Source organism: Acartia tonsa, chromosome 9 (assembly GCF_053477335.1).
Source record: "Acartia tonsa isolate MP-2025a chromosome 9, ASM5347733v1, whole genome shotgun sequence".
In the NCBI taxonomy this organism is placed as follows: domain Eukaryota; kingdom Metazoa; phylum Arthropoda; class Copepoda; order Calanoida; family Acartiidae; genus Acartia; species Acartia tonsa.
The window spans coordinates 14,783,777-14,802,590 of record NC_137268.1 but is presented as its reverse complement, the minus strand read 5'-3'; positions in this window follow the sequence as shown (position 1 = coordinate 14,802,590).

Below are 18,814 nucleotides of genomic sequence, written 5' to 3'. Positions count from 1 at the left end.
TCCCTATAACTTTTTTTTTATTCACAGTTCACTGAAATCTAAAACTGTTTTATAAATATAAGAAGAAAACGTTTCAATACTCATATTCAATGAACATCTAATGATGTAATATATTTATTACAATTAGCCAAAGAGTATTACTATTTCTAAAGAATCATGGATTAAAAAGGTACAGAAATTATGCAGATGACATTGAAAGATCTAATTAGACATAACCATTATGACACCAAAGTTTTCTGTGTACTATACTTAATAGAATGGTTAAATTATGAAATATTTTTTTATATTACAAAAAAAAATTAAGCTAAAGTTTACATCTAGCTTCTTTTAAACAAGTATTAGGAACATATTTTTACTTACGGCTTGGCTTACGGGATATTAGATTCTCTACCCTTCCTTCCTGTCATCTTATACACAAAAGTTATTAACAAATTGATTACAAATCAATATCATTTTTTAAAAATTATATAGTTTTTTGAAAAGGCTATTGGACATATATGGTGTATGGGCAGGCGGTGAATACAATCATGCGCCAACTTTGTTAAAGTATTTTTTTGTGATTCAGCTTTTAATTAGAAACTTATACATGCTGTAGTTTACATAAAACAGCTTGAAATAATATATTTTATACATCTGTTGGCGCGATCTGGACCAAGCTCGAACCCAACACCTCCCCGAAATTAGACCGACACGATTCCAAATCCCGCAGGTAATTGTAATCACAAAAAGAACTATTTAAACTTTTTAGATTTGATTAACTAGTTGCTTCGCCCATGGCATTTAGGTAATGGCAATTGTCAGAAAAATAGCCTAAACCCACCTGAAATGTACAATCTATTCGGACCAGTAGATTTTGAGATATTTAGTTTCAAACAAAAAAAAATATACAATCCTATTATATAAAGTAGTAAGCGTTTTTTGTCTGTCCCGAAGGATCTTGCTAACCGTTGAACCGATATTGTTCTCCTTTACAGTGAAGCTTCTTATAGGTCCTGTGAAGATTTTAAATTATTTTTGGGGAGGGTGTCTTCACCCCCCCCCAAAAAAAAAAAATATCTTGTTTTACTCTTTTGAAGCTCAAATTTAAAATGGGATGAGATCGACTTTCCCCCCTCCTACCTTAAATGCCCCTAGAGGCTTCTTTTGGGCGCAGCCGCTAGTACTTTATATAATAGGATTCAGTCACAAAGAGACCAGTAGGTTGCGGATATTCCGTAAAGATGTGAGTTTTAAGGCTTATTTTTTTTGTCTAAGGTTCTATTCAATAAGGAATACACATATTTAGAGAATATTTTCGTTCTACTACTGTTTTTACGCCTTAAAACTTAAAACACCTTTAGGCAATTTACCCGCAACCTACTGGTCTCTTTGTTATATGTGTTTAAACTTTAGATTCAATATCATTTTTTAAAAAATTTTAAAAAACGTTTTCATTGCACTTGTCATGCAGATTTTTAAATACAAATTCTAATCAATGTATTTTTTGCTCTTGGTTAAAAGAGCAGTTAAATTAAAATGAATGAAAATGAAATCTAATTATTTTAATTGTTTGATTTTATATAACTCGTCTTTTTAAGCATGCTTTGAATAGAAAATAGAATTAAGTCAAATTAAACCATCATCTTAAGTAAAAAGTAAAACATAGGTAGTAATGTGACAGCCTAGCCTTTCCCTTCTCCTCCAACTTTAGCCTTAAAGCCCCTCACCGGAAGGAATTTAAGGTTCGATGCTCCCTTATCAACAGACAACGCACCTCATATCACATCTATTTATAGATTTTGTATGTATTATGTTTTTGTATTTACATTCTGCTTTTCGTGTATAATAGTTAGTAATAAAGAGTTTGACAACCCACCAACAATTCAGACTTTGTTTATTAGAACCTTTAATCTACCGATCTGATCTTCCCGCAGCGCACTACCGTAGTAAGCAGACAGCTGCCACTTGTCTCCTTACTACACATATTTTTAATTTTAATGTTGAAAGTATGGTGATGTTACAAAAGACCAACTCTACAAAAGACCAACTAGTCGGTTCTACAAAAGACCAACAAAAATGCAGCGCTGTGATTGGCTGAAATTTTGGCGCGCCTCGATCTAAACCACCACTAAAATGATTTAAAGATCAAGCTCAGTAGTAGGGGAGGGGATAGGTTGTAGGGGGTGGATAGGATTATTTTAGCTAGCTGCGAGTTTCACTTTATTAGAGTACATTAAATTTTGTGCAACATCCAAGTTATAATATTTGGTTTGTAATTATGCTTTTAATACAGATGCACACTACAATGTATATTTTAATTAATCTTTATACAACTGTACCAGTCTAGACCATGTCTATTTTCAAATAATTTTATTTCAATTGACGCATTGTACTGTTAAATTTTTTTATTAAAAATTACATGTAAGTCTTGAATCTGAAATTAAAAGTGTAAGATTGATTCCTTCTATCCATTCTTACTCAAATGCTTCTAGAGAGCTTTAGAAAAAGTAACAGGATGTTTGTTTTTCTGGCCCTTCTTGAAGGTACATGGAAGGCATAAAGCTATTTGAGGTAGTGTCCCTCAACCCTCATAAGAAAATTTCCACTACAAAAAACTTAACTAAGTTAACTACTGGCGCGAATAAGCTATCCTTTTTTTAAAAATGTATAAAAAAGTCTTAATATTAGTGAAACTTTTTCAAAAGTCGTCTTTAACTAGTTTAAACTTAAAAATTATTAATAAACGAATATAAAGGTTTTAATACTTTAAACTACTAGCGGCTTAGCCCCCAGCATATATTGGCTTTGCTTTAGAAGGGTTAAAGAAGGGCAGAAATATAGCCTAAATCCACCCTGTTACCTATTAATGCTTACCTAAATAGGTGAACTCAAGCGGTTCATTTGTTAGCGAAATCTTAAGCTACAGCTTTACAAAATAGTATATTTATCAAAGGCGAAAAATGAACTTTTATACTTCCTTATTTGCATTGTCTATCAAACTTAATTTACGAGGGAAATTTGAAGTAATTTAATAACCTTAACCTTTAATAGTTCTTTTAAGAGTATAGAAGCTCAGTAACTTTATGTTGAACTTTGTATAATAATCAACTTGTTTTAGAATCCAATAAAGTTGAGGTTTTTGAGACTGTATAATTTAATATCTCAATATATATAGCGTAATAAGTTTTTTCTCTGTAGCTAAAGATTTCAATAAGTACTGAACCGATTGAGTTCTCATTTTATGTTAGCTTCTTATGGGTCCATGGGTAGTTTTAGACTATTTACTTCATTTATCTAAGTTTGGTTCTAGGCTATTTTCCTACTTTCCTTACTCCTTCGAATACATAGCACATATATATGTAGGAGCGCAGCAGAAAATATTTGTAGAAAGAGATAGAATAGGAATGAGAAAGAAATATAGAAAGAGAAAGTCAGAGCGATTAAAAAGCGGAATTATTTAGGTGGATAACCAGCTAGCATTTTGCATTACTGAAGGACAAATAGACATGATAATTTTTTTACCATTAATTTCACTCACACGTAATTTGATATTATCGCTAATGATTATTTTAGGCTAGGTTAAGTTGGGTTTGATCTTAGAAGTAGACTTCTAAATGGATTAACAAGCAAATAAAAACTACCAAAAAATAAACTCCTTATATTTTTTCCACCGATTCTCTGAATTCTTCTATTCTTGTTTGAAATGTTTATCTGTTTTATGACGTAAGCGGAAACAAAATATCGGCATTTAACCCGAGTGCTTCGTACATGAAAAGATTTCCGGAAAGTTTTACGCACATCGCAAATCGATCTTAGAAGTAGACTTCTAAATGGATTAACAAGCAAATAAAAACTACCAAAAAATAAACTCCTTATATTTTTTCCACCGATTCTCTGAATTCTTCTATTCTTATTTGAAATGTTTATCTGTGTTATGACGTAAGCGGAAACAAAATATCGGCATTTAACCCGAGTGCTTCGTACATGGAAAGATTTCCGGAAAGTTTTACGCACATCGCAAATCGATTTTGAAGTTTATTGAAAATCTAAAGGGGTAGGTTAGCTTTTTTTGCTTGCAGGGTACTCTATTCATGCGGTGCAATATTACCTAAGCTGACATAAAGTTATAAACAAACAAACAAAGAAAACATCTCCTCCCCTTCTTATTTTCAAATATGGGGAAGAAGGTTTCTGTGCTCGACTACGCACTATGATAATTAATTATTTCATATTGCTTGGTAAACTGATAAAGTTTTCCAGAAGTACCTGCTCCATATACGTATTTTGTTAGTTTCTGGCATGTTTCCAGAATCCAGGTAGAAAATCACCTGACTGGGAAATCCGTCTTTTTTAGGCTTCAGGGATAACTTGCTGGTTTACAATTTTAATTTGTAACCCAAAATTTTTAAAAAGATTTTTTAAGCATAAAATTTCATTAGTTATCTGAATTGTTTATAGATTTTTAAAAGTAGAGCTTATCTAAAGTTAGGATAAGTCCGTCCGGACTTAACGGTTAGTTCTCAATGTTAATTCAAGCATGTTATAATTGTCCTATCGACTTCAAACTTTGTATTGTGATTTGTGTAACAGTTGGGTAAGCGTTGCGACTCTATAATCGTTACCCAAAAGTCCGTAGTCCATTTAAAACATGTTAATTTGACAATATACTTTGTATGATATCTTTATCCTATTCATCTGATTTTGTAATATTGATTCATAGAATAACAAGGTACAATATTATCAGCGAAGCATCTCCGAGATCACGTCCTGCATTTAATAACTTTTCACCATATGTATATACAATTTTATATAGACTTAACAATCAATATTCTGCTTTGAAGTTCTGACGCTCAACAAGTGTTTGTGTTCGTTTGTCAAACCGTGTAATTCAGAGCTTCGCTTTTATGTTGTCATCCTTGTTTGTTTTATTAGAATCGTGTGCACATAAACATATATTGAAAAAGAAACAAATTTCAATTTACGTAGAGTCGCTACAATATAGCATTTTTTAATTTAAGCCATCTTTCAGAAAGTATTCGAATGAGTGACTATGTTTTATGAAGTCTCATATACTAAATTAACAGGATGTCTCTCTGTTTTACTATATGTCCGATAATAAGATCCTAAGATTAGCTGGAACGATTATGTACAATTTTTAGGGAAGTCTTACATAGGTCTAAGAAAAGTTTTAGGCTATTTAGATGTGGTTTTATGTCAAAAGTTTCTTTTCTCTAAATTTTATTAAATCAAGGATGACAACATCCACGAAAGCGAAGCTCTAATATTATACCTTATTGTAACAGAAATCAGTACTTCAAAAATCAGATCAATCAAATGATTATATAACAAAAAAACTGTTGTTAAAAAAGAAAAATAAACTTGTTTAAAATGGACGTACGTACATTCTGGTAACGATTATAGAATTGCTACGCTTTCTAAATTGTACCTTACTTATACAGGAATCATCATGCAAAGTTTAAAAGCGATAGGACAATTCTAACATGTCTAAATTAACGATAAAAGTTATCCGTTAAGTACGGACCGACACTAATTTTAGAAAAACTTTGCTTTTAAAAATAAAAACGTATTTCTTGTTGCTATCCAAATATTGAACTGTTGCAATTTGCATCAATTGCATCTACTAGCACATGTATAAACATACAAACAAAATCTCAAATCAAATAGCATTATTCAAAAGAGTTATTTCAGTTCAAATAAAATCAATATAATACATAACAGACTAAATGAAAACAAAACGTTTTAATGCATATCACATAGCAAATTAAATTAGACAGTAAAAAAATTCTCTTTAATCTACTTTCTACTTTATTACTTTAAAAAAGTAACAGCTTTTTTTACTATTAAAAGAATGTACATAATTGATAATAATTTTCTTGTTTTTGCAATCACGAAACCTTTCATTAAAAATTCATTTTAAAGATATTCTTTATTCTTAGTTATTGGACCTCTAAACACGAATATTATGCGATAAGACAAACAATGGGATAAATTACACCAATTATGATAAACAAAATTACACTACCTTTAGGTTTAAATTTTTGGTTGAAAATTCTGGACATTGTTTAGAACTAACAAACCAAATTCTAAAAAGTACCCAAAATTTTTTAACCAAAAAATAATATAGCAAGGCTATAAAACGTTGGGTACTATTATAATATACACAGTCTAATGTTCCCTCCCTGCCAGCTCAAAACCAATATATACCATTAATTACTATATCTAAAAATATTGAATGTTTTATGAACTCTTATAAAGTGATATTTGCAGCTGACTAAAATGACGATACCCTTATCAACCCCTTTTTTTCCTTTTCTCTCTTCTCCTACTGCATAAACGAGCTAACCATTAAATGAGGTACATGTTTGCACCTTGAGATGACAAAAATATTATCCAAGATCAATATATCAATGTATATTCTTTATCCGTCACGCTTGGACGCTCAGATGTCAAAACTTTATTTTAGTGTTTGGCCAAAATGACTTAGCAATTGTATCTGTAAGTACGTCTAATAACACCCTTTGCTATTTTTAAAATCCTAGAAAATTTTTTTTGCAAGAAAATTGCATAAATTCGCAACCTTTTTTAGAACCACTACATAACTTGAGTTTTAAAACTTTTTATATAAAATCCTTTTTACAAAAAATATCAATAATTACCCTAAATTAAACCTGAAAGAAAAAAAATCTCATTACACGTGTTAATTTGCATGTTTTAGGTCTTTTTTTGAGGAAAGTATAACTTCCACATTTTTGACAATAATATATTTTTTTAACATTTCAAAGTAAAATATAATAAAACTTAAACGATTTTTCTTGAATTATCAGTTGAAAATTTCATCAAACATGCACTTTAAGTGATGAAAATTAAATAAAATCATTTTTTGAATGTTTAGAATTACCAATTTTCTACATTTAAAACAAAATGTTAACAAAATTTAAAAACATTCTAATATATAACTTTAAAAATCAATAACATTTTATAAAATGATGTTTTAAAAAATAAATCATTAAAAGGTATTAAAATGCATTTTAAGTTGCTTAAAATTAAAACGAGAATATCTTTTTACACTTTATTCTTTGTAATAGAGATTAATCGTCATTTGCTGAAAATGAAACATTTAATAAACTAATTGAATCTTTTTGTGACCATGTTTAAACTTTTTAATTTTTACACTAAGGTGTTTTTTAATGAAAATCTTTGTTGAATTCTCTTTTGCGACAAAAAAAGAAAGGGAATTTTTTACTATTTCTAGGTTATCTTATGTAATTTAAACTGTATAATATGAAATAATTTTTAATTGTCTTTCTTTTGAGCCACAAAACACTGTATTAAATGTAACATATATGCAAAAATAACAATTTTTTTAATGAATATTATAATATCCTTATATGACATTGCGTCAGAGCTTATTCTTTAGATCATATGTTCATGAAAAGTAGTCATAAACTTGGAGGGTTGCGCTATTTATTAGAATATTAAATAAACTTGAATGGTAAAAATATAAGCATAGTCTTTGTCAATTTAAATGCTTTAGGTATATTATTCGGAAAGTTAGTTAAAAAAGAGAGAATTTGCTGTGTATACTGTTGAAAGACTTTCAAAAATGTAAATTACAAAGCAATCCTAAAAGATCGGGTCGTAGGCGAGTCTAAGTCGGGGGTTTTCTGATAGCAAATATTGCGTTATTGGTATACAATGTAAAAAAAAAACATTTTAAAGAAATTCTTTAAATAAAACCCAACGTGTATTGGCAGTACAAACATCTTAATGCTAGCAGACATATGTTTATCAACATTTGCAGAAAACTATTTCCACAAGAAAAATTATTCAGGTTTCTACTTCACAATTTTAAATATTTCTTTCTGATAAAATGTTTGACATATATCGTATAATCATTTACCAAAAAAAATATTTTGATAATTTAGATTTCAGAGAAGATTAATCCTTTCAAAAAACTAAGACGACATTTTGCATCTTCTGTCATGACATTTTAGAAAAAAATATAAAAAACCTTAATTTAGTATGAAAACTATTTTTATCGATTTTTCTGAAGGTATTATCGTATTCTGTGGCTTTGTTATTATCATTTACTTATATCGAAAGTGCCAAACATTGTACCCTAACTTATTCATTTAATAAAAAACCAGCCGTGCCGTTACTTCATAAGTTAGTAGCGAATAAGAGCTGTGTATTCGAAGTGATAAAAAAGCAGAAAAATAGCCTGAAACTATCCAAAAACTTATCTAAAAAAAAACCTAAAACTATCCAGGGGGCTTTGTAAAGCTTACATAGAATGTAGAACTCAATTGGTTCAGTAGTTATCGAAATCCTAAGCTACAAAGACTTTTATTTACTACTTTATATAATTGTTCTTTGTTTGTTACGCATTAATATAATTACCTTCTAGAAATATATCTATCTAGGCCATTGCGTATTTTAACTTTAAATCTGCTTTGAAGACTAGGACACTCCAAAAATTGGAATCACTTTTTTATAGTCGGGACTTCTATATTTTCAGTTATCTGCCTAACCTAAAAGTTACTTAAATATGGGTTAGAAATGGTGGATATTTAAGCCACCCCCCCCCCCCCACTCGCCGAGGGTCCTCTTTTAGGGTTAAATATTATTTATAAATCTATCCCAAAATTACTTAGATACCGGATTCTTATATTGGACATTGTTTCTTTTTAAATTAGAGAGATGCTTTGCTTATACCTTCCAAAAATCTAGTGAATGGAATAAAATATGTCAGATAAAACATTTGTTTTCAAATGGTTATAGAGTTGCCGCGTTTCCCTAATCGATACAGGAATCATCATGCTAAGTGTAAAATTAATAGGACAATTCTAACAAGTCTCAATTAAATATACGAGCTATCAGGACAGATGGACGCTGCTTTTAAAAAGTATAGAAATATTAAAAAAGAGAACTATCCTTTTAAAACAGCTGCAATTCAGCGTCTAAAAAGTCGTACAAAGAACTTTCAGCTCTAATTCATTTCTGCTTTTTACCACTTACTTTTTAGTTACAATTATATATATTTTTTTTAGACTTTTGGGAGCAGTCTGTTTTTATTAGTAAACTTCTAGTCCCATTTTTACGATCCATTCACCTGTATCCTAAAGTAACAGGATGTCTGTCTTTCTGGATGCTTAGAGTGCTTAATCATATTCTACCTGGTACGTATTCCCAAACCTTTTTAAATCATCCTTTATGATTGTATAGCAAAACCATCCTCAACTTTTATATATCCATAAATGATTAATATATCAATTATTTTTGACATTTTTGTCCCAGTTACACAATCCTTAAATAAAATAACAGGATATATCTATATCTCTGTCTGTAGGTCATGATATCATTTAGGGCTCAATCGATCTGATTCTTATTTACAGTGAAGCTTGATATAGTTCCAGGAAAGTGTGGAGAGTACCTCAACTTTCCCAAAAGAAATCAATCCTGACAAAAATACACCAAACCAGAATTTTTTATACTTTTTTAACGTGGAGAATCGACTTACTCCTCTCCCCCTCTATTCATCACTGCCTCTTTATGCCTCTAGGGGCGTTACCGCTGATATTGATCAAATTTTATATATCTATTACCACGTGTTGTTTTAATTTAACTCAGGCGGCCTAAAGTTATGTTAATTGTTGACGCTGCACTTAAATGAATAAATTGCGCGAAAAAACGAGGCCGCTGTAATTTATTTGAAAAGAAGAAGGCAACGCCTTGAGAGCGACCTCCTAGAATGAGATACCACATAAAACAGCAAAATTTGAATTAGGAACAGTTGTCTGGAATTACGAAGATACGTTTAATTCAGGCTAACTTTAAAAGGCGAAGTTTTTCTATAATTAGGGCCCGTCCGTCTGTACATCTGTAACCGTTATATATTTTCCTTAATTGAGACATGTTAGAAATGTCCTAACGATTTCAAACTTTGCATGGTGATTCTTATAACAGTAAGGTACGATTTAGGAAGCATAACAACTGTATAATCCTTACAATAAAGTCTGTATTTTTAACGTCCAGGATTTTTAACTTTTTGGCAACAAAATTGTGTATGACATAATTATCTGACTTTTGAAATAATGATTCCCAGATCAACAAGATACAATTCTATAAGCACATCTCTATAATAAACATTTATAACTATTCTTTTTTTACCAACTGCAATTAAATATTTATTGTTTTAATCTTGACTTTTTGGTTGTAATGCACGATAATTTTTAAAATATTTTGCGCTCTATTCTACATGTAAGACATGACCTTCATATATATTATTTATATTTTCAAAAGCGAAGCTTTTCTATAATTAGGGTCTGTCCGTCCATACGTACGTCCGTCCGTCCGTCACAGAGAGTTAGCTCTTTTCGTTAATATAAACAGGTTAGAATTGTCCTATCGATTCCAAACTTTGCATGATGATTCCTGTAGTAGTTAGATACAATTTAGAAAGCGTAGCAACTCTATAGTCAATACCAGAATGTCCGTACGTCCATTTGAAACATGTCGATTTTTATCTTTTTTGACAACAAATTTTTGTATGTTAAAATTATCCGATTATTCTGATTTTTTGAAAACTGATTCCTATTACAACAAGGTACAATGTTATAAGCAAAGCATCTCTATAAACAAGTCCCAAAAATGTAAGTATGTCCATAAACAGTATCATCTATTTATGCAGTTTTGCAACAAATTTACTAACAATATTGTTTGTACTGATGCATTAATATTCTGCTAATTCAGTTCTAACACTATAAAAGTGTTAATGTCCGTTTGTTCTACCGTTTCAGTGCTTCGCTTTTATGGATGTTGTCATCCTTGTTTTCATTACCTTAATACTATTGCAGCTACACTACAACAAAAATGGATCTAATTTTAAAATTTAAATATAACCCTTAAGTCAAATTTTTCTTTACTACTTTGGGTTATACTAGTGTCTACGCCGTTTGCTTCAACGGGCACTCTATTCTAAGATAGAAAAAAAACAGCCTTAAACCAGTGCAATACTTAAATCTACAAATACAATATCCTAAAGCCATCTCGTGACATATGGGAAGCTTTCCTTAAAAGGAGAACTCAATCGGTACAGTAGTTATTGAAATCTTAATCTTAAAGCAGAAAAACACTTATATTATAGGATAGAATTAAGATGGCTTTAAACTGTTTTTAAACTATTTTTGAAAGGTATATCAAAAATATACTTTGACACCTGTAGAATCATACTGCAAAGCCAAATTTGAGAACAATTGCCCACATCAATTTTTATTAGGATTTTAAAGTTTATTTTTTACTATGGATTAAATAATTTTTACTGAATCGTGATGTTTCTTTCCTTTGTAGGTAAAATACTCAGCTTTTAGAGTGCCTTGCTTCGTAAATATTGTATGATAGTATACAGTAAAGTTAGGTCTTTTGATTTTATCTATCAATAGTAATTAAATATTATTTCTTTACAATATATCAATGAATTAACATAAAAATGTTTTATGTCTATTATACATTAAAACACATAAAAATTGGCTGTAAAGGGTTAAATAAATTAAGATGACAACAAATGTTTATGCAATACAACAAATTTATTTTTGTCACATATACAAATATGTTATAAAATAAGATTATTCAAACATATTTTTAAAAATATTTTTAAAAAGTATGTATCTTTTATGAGTAGGGTTTACATTCTTTTCATTTTTATTAAATAAAATTATTTAACTACGTTTGAAATAAGTCACTTTGTGAAAACACTCTTTCAGAAATTATAAAGAATTGAAATGAAAGAAGATATCTTATTGGTTTAAATTCAGCATTATGTTTTTTATTGTATTATGTCAGATTTTTCAATGAAATTTATTGTTTTAGAAAAAAAATTATTTCCATTGAACAGAGTAATGTTTTTTTTATTGTATCAGTATAAAGTAAATTATATAAAATTGTTCACTAAGTTACAATATTACACGAAGTAAAAAAAGACCTTTTGATCTGGTAAAAATGACCAGAGCAACAGTAAAAATTAATTTTTAAATCCCCCCAAAAAAGTTTATTGAATATTGGGGACTTAATTCAAATTTGGGCTCTGCAGTCTGATTCTATAGGTGTCCTAGTATATTTTTGACCCTCCATTCAAAAATAGTTTAAAAACAGTTTAAGACTCATGAAATTAGGTTTTTATCTCAATTATTCTTAACTAGCGGATACGCCCCTAGAGGCCTCTAGTGGCACTTTGAATTTTTTTTATTTTATTTAAAATATCTAATTAGAGAAACAATTGGTTTAGGTTTCGTTCAAGTCTCTTTTTCGGGAGGGTTATTTTTTTTCTAGGGGCGATTTCTCTTGGGAGGGTGGTGGTACCCCCCCACAAAATAGTTATTTATAATGAGAAGCTACCCTGTTAAGGAGAACCCGATCGGTTCAGTGGTTAGCGCGATCCTTCGGTACAAACACATAGACATCCTGTTACTTTAGTATAAGGATTATTTATCTTTAAAATCTTTATATTAGGTCATTGTTTGATTTACAAAATGTATAGAATATACGATAAAATTTAAACTTAGACTTGTCGTTTAGTGGCTATAAAAAAAACCTAAAACTTTTAGCTTTTTTTCTAAATTACCACAAGCTATACAAGCGACTTCAAAGCATCTAGGGGCTATGAAAATAGCTTAAAACCATCCAAACATTTGAATCTGAGAACAAAATATCCAAAACCAAGTGAAGCTTACCTAAAATAAAAAATGTCCAGTAGGTATTGAGATCTTAAGCTTCAGACAAAAAAACCTGACTACTTTATAAACCCCGAACAAACATATTATGCAAATCTGAATTTTCAAAATAGCAGCTTTATTATTCATTTAAGATGATTTTACAATAAATATGAAATTTAGATACCTCTTTTGTTTACAAAATTCCACTGTTATTTTTTAATTAATCAGCACTAATAAAGCACAAGATCTCAAAAACAGCATTTGGGGGTAATACTGGTGAACAAATATATTATGCAAATCCAAAACAAAACAACAAAAAAAAAGGTTTTTTTTGCACTTTTCTCCTCTTTTAAAGATTGATTATGATAAAATAATATTTTTTTAAGGGATTTATGCATTAATTATTATGAAATATAGTATAAGGTAGAAATTAATGATTTTTCTAAATAAGAAATGTTCGAAAAAAATAAATTCGATCCCTATCACTTTAGAGGACAGCTGCTGACCCCCAGTCTTATGGATGAACCTAAATACATGTTAAAGATAAAAATTACCCTGAAAATTATACAAAAATGTTTTTTGGTGTGTTGAAAAAATCTATTTTAAAATCTTGATTTTGAGGATGATGACCTTTAAGATGCCCCTATTGGTGGTGATGGTGAGCCAAATGTTATCAAAGTGCATGTCCATGATGACAACTTATATATTAAACTATGATCCAATTTTTGTAGTTATAGCATCCTCCAGCCCAGCATTATTAAAAAAGAAAAGAATTGCAATTTTATTTGCTTCAATTCATAAGGTGAATACTGTAGTTTTTAGAAGATGGTTATATTTCTTGTCGGAAGGCTCCATTGGAGGCTGCTATGACTACAAAAAATGGTACATAGGTTAATAGACAAGTTGTTGTAATGGGCATGTACTTAGATAACTTTTGGCTCACCATCACCACCTATAGGAGCATCTGAAAGGTCATCATCCTCAAGTCAAGATTTTAAAATGAATTTTTTTAACACATAAAAAAACATTTTTGTATAATTTTCAGGGTAATTTTTATCTTTAACATGTATTTAGGTTCATCCATAAGACTGGGGGTCAGCAGCTGTGTTCTAAAGTGATAGGGATCGAATTTATTTTTTTCAATCATTTCTTATTTAGAAAAAACATTAATTTCTACCTTATACTATATTTCATAATAATTAATGCATAAATCCCTTTAAAAAATATTGTTTTATCATAATCAATCTTTAAAAGAGGAGAAAAGTGCCAAAAAATCTTCTTTTTGTTGCTTTGTTTTGGATTTGCATAATATATTTGTTCACCAGTATTACCCCCAAATGCTGTTTTTGAGATCTTGTGCTTTATTGGTGCTGATTAATTAAAAAATAACAGTAGAATTTTGTAACCAAAAGAAGCATCTACATTTCATATTTATTGTAAAATCATCCTAAATGACTAATAAAGCTGCTATTTTGAAAATTCAGATTTGCATAATATGTTTGTTCGGGGTTTATATTAGAATTTATAATTCAAATTTCAAACATTATTTTTAAAAATTACTATAATAGTTTTAAACTTCTTCAAATTGATATAGTTTAATATAAATATTTCTTTTAGTAATTACTAGCGGTTTCGCTGCTAGCCTCTAAGGGCTTTGCCCCAAGAGGTTTAATCAAACCAATTTTTTGTATTTTAGATATAAAAGAAAAATTTTAAACAAAATTTTTTTTGTGGGGGGGAAATTTTTTGTTTTGGGGGGGGGTAGTCAATCCCTCTATTTTAATTTTAGTTTTACAAAGAACCAAAAAAATTTTTTGGCGGGGGGGTATTTTTAATTTTTTGGGGGGGTTGGGGTGTCCGGGAGATCCTTTGGTACAAACAAACAGACAAACAAACAGACAAACATCGTTCTACTTTGTATTATAGATAGTTTGTATTTTCATGGATAGACATATACTTGTAGAATTGGGTTATATAAGAGGCATACTTTAGACATTCCTTTATGTCTATTAACTGCGTAATAAGAGAACATTATTTACATCAAAACAGGAAATGTTTTATGAAAATAAAATAACTTGGTAGACCTAGAAATTAGGATCAAAAGTTTAAAAAGTAAGGAGGACGTTTTTCATCTGCTAATAAATTACTTTTTTCTCTTTTGTAGCGACTTTGACGTGTTTATATTTCCATCGATATTGGCTGATATTTAAAGACCCAATTTAAGGACGGCACAGGGCCCCAAACCCCGTGGGTAGAGTTTTACAATAGCTTGTGGTCCATTACTTTAATGAAAAGCACAAAAAAATTTTGTTGGACAAATGGTAAAAGTTACATAACAAACGTTCAGTGTCAGAAGAATACGGTTTTCAGATGTTTATCGCATTGTATTATCTTTTTACGGTATATAAAAATAGAAAATTTAAAAGAATAAAACCAGGTTTGTTAGCCAGGAGGGGCTGAAGGTCCGTGATAAAAAAAAAAACTGGTTTTGATATTTGGATTTGTATTCCAATATTTGTAGAAAACTGGCCATATTACGAGAAGAAACTTGATTTTTCAGTATGGCTTAGAACCGGTTCTGATACAGCTTATATTAATTAGTTTAAAATCTATACAAGAATATATGTTTCTGTCTAAGCTTAAGATCTAAACGTTTATCTACTGCTATTATGTAGCTGTGCCCTTTTCAAAGACTTTTCTCAAGAGAATGTACTATGCGCTTTTTAAAAGCAAAGCTTTTCTATTCGTAACGGTTAGAATGTTAAAATTGTCCTACCAATTTCAAACTTTTCATAAAACAATTAGGTACGATTTAAGAAGCATTTATTATTATCGTTACCAGAAAGAAGTCCGCACAGAACATACTGAGTTTTAACTTATTTTAACACATTTTTGTATGATATAATTGTCTTATTTATTTCATTTTTGTAATAATCATTCCTAGGTTTTGGTCTAAAAATAATAAAAATTAAATAAATTCATGCTCAAGCAATGACAATAAGAAAGAATTTACTCACCTCTCGAGATCGAGATATCTATCTCCAAGATTTTAGGTACTTAAATTGGTTTTTTTTTAAGACTCTTTATAAGCAAGGTACCTAAATAATCAAATCCTAAAAATCAAAGTATGTTCTTTTACTGTATCCTGTATGCAATTTGGAATTTTATTTCCACTTACAAATCATTTTTTATTAGGTTCTGACATTACAAGTTTCACTGTTGATTTCTGATTTTAAAGCTTTCATGGATGTTGTTATCCTTGTTTATATAGATTTCTAAAATGTCCAATGGCCATAACATATGTAATTCTCACATTTAATCACGTGCTTTATGAAGTAAAAAAATTAAATATCAAGTACAAGTATTTTATATTTTAAGTTCTAGTTTATTTTACAAAGTTAGCCCCATTACAAAACAAAATGGTATTAGACTAATGGATGCTGAATAAAAAAACTAATAGATGATAGATAAGATTGTCATTGGATAAAAGTAACGAATCTGTGTGTATTTGTCTCTCTGTACCGAAGGATCTGAATGACCGCTGCACAGATATGGTTCTGCTGTACAATGTAGCTTTTTATAGGTCCTGGAAACTGTTCTTTAAATGGTTTTTACTGTGTTTTCCCTTCTACCAAACAATTATATGAATATTATGAGAATAAACAAAAATACATTTTAGCAGGATTAGGCAGGTTAATGACATAGTTAATGAATACCTGAACATGACGTTAAAAACTTCATAAATTCTTTGAATATCTACTGTAGCTTAAGAATTACAAGTAAACAAGAACAATTATGTCCCAAGGAAACATAAATTAAATACATCTACAAAATTTAAAACATGCATGATTAGTCTACGGATCTAAAGGGATAAGACCATGACCAATGAATTGATGTACATCCCCAATGATGATACACAAAATTACCCTTCTGGAAATTACAATTAGTGATTGAAACATTTGGAAACTGCTTTTAATGAACTAAATCAAAATTCAATAAAAAGTTTCCAAAAAATTTTTAGACAACGAATAAAATAAGGTTATTATAAAAACCCCAATGTCCCCTTCCTCCCTGTTATTTTATTTTACGCACAGTTTTACCATTGACTCAAAAGGGAGGGATTCTCCTTTGATTTTAGGTGATCATCTAGAAAATCCAGAGTATCATCCACGTGTAATGGGATGCGATACTCGAGACATCAGACAACCAACCCTTAGATTGCATGACCTTTGTCTAAGAAGTCCTAACTGTGCATGGTAGTGAGTTGTGCCTGTTTTTTGGCCAAGATTATTTATATCGCGCACCAAATATACACCTTCCCGGCCACAAGCGGATGTGCTAAGAATTGAGCCACAATCACTTTTTTTTTTTTTTTTTACACAGTTAATAGATTTATCACAGACAAGAAGTATTTTTTAAATACTTGTAGACGTTGTATTGGCTTTTGTTAAAACCTACTCACACAAGTGGAAATATTCTAGTTAAAGAGTCGCTGCGTAAATAAAAGAATGTTGTATGTTGTTTTATATGCGTCATTTTAAGATAAAACTTCCAATAGCATCTTCAGGAATGGTAGTACATTTTTCCCATTATAGCTTCAAAACCGATTATATCACGTGGATAAGAACCAATTCTAATCCAAATGAAAATTTATGTATAACATTGCATTACAGACTATTTCCCACAAATATCGAAATTAAAATTATATGATTCAAACCAGTTGTTAGTTTTGATGGGCCGAAAACTGTCTATATTACGATGCAATATGTAAAGACTTCAAATAATGCTAAGATGATAATTTGATTCTTTTTCTCTTTAAGAAACATAAGATGTTAGTGGGAATGGGGCGCAAAGAAAATAAAATAGGCTTGAAAAATCGAATAAATGATGAATATTAAAAACAAAATTCTGATGTACATTAACCCTTAACGGTCGGGGGTTTTTTCTATCTCATTTTCTGTGTGTGAAAGATACAGAGCCCAAACTGCTTGACTTTTTAAGTATGGGTATGACACATAACTGAGAGTTGGAATTTTTTGAATATCTCCATCCTGGCGGGCACAGGATGCCAGCAAACCTGGCAGGGTCATCCAGGTAAAGAACAAAAATTTGTTTTTGATTTAAACAAAGCATTTTATCTTACCAAAATACTGAAATATCCTCTAGTAGTACATCCTTATATTAAATACAGGTGTTCAAGTCAATTTCAGGTTCCAGGTATGATCCTGCAGGTCCTGATCCTCCAGGTCTCCAGAAATCTTTAAAATGCTCCTGTGGCCGCAATTTTTGACTTAGAAACTTCAAATTTTAAACTTAAGCTTTTCTTACATGTCTACATAATGTATTAAAATTTCTTAAATTTCCGCCGCCGTTTTCCCGCCGACCGCCGACTGCGGCGGCTGGCAGCTGCCAAGTACAGCTGCGGCCGCTGAAACTTATGTTTTGATATTTCAAATATAAAATTTAAATAAAATAAACATTTTCTGCAAAAAAAAATTTTCTTCTAGCTTTAAAAATAAAAAAATTATAGCCGTTTGAAATTTTTAAGTAAAAAAGGACCTAAAAACAAAGGTTGTTAAATAAAAGGGTGAAGGAAGCGGAAATTGACCTTGACATACTTATAGTCGGAAATTTACCATAACACAGGGGACTTGCACAAAATTTTTTAGCCCTCTAGCTCTAATAGGAACTGAGATAATGAGGGGGGGCGTTGAACGCCCCCCCCCCCGACTGATTAATGTGCGGCAAGGGGCCCGACTGTTAAGGGTTAAGTTACGCAAATCAAATATGCTAGAGATGAAATTTATGTGTATTAGGGTTGGGCAAGACGGTTTCCTAGGTGCTTCTATTTGAAGTATCCTTTGAAATTCCAGTTACAATAATTTAACCCAAGACTCAATTAAAATAATATCGGGTAAGGGGGGCCGGAATAATATTTAACTCAAGACTCAATTAAAATAATATCGGGTAAGGGGGGGGGAGAGACCAACTATACTTTTTAAATAAATACCCAAAGTAATTTATGAATTTAAATGCAATTTTTTGCTATATATACTTTATAATAAAGTAACAGGATGTGTGTCTGTACCTAAGTCTGAACCATC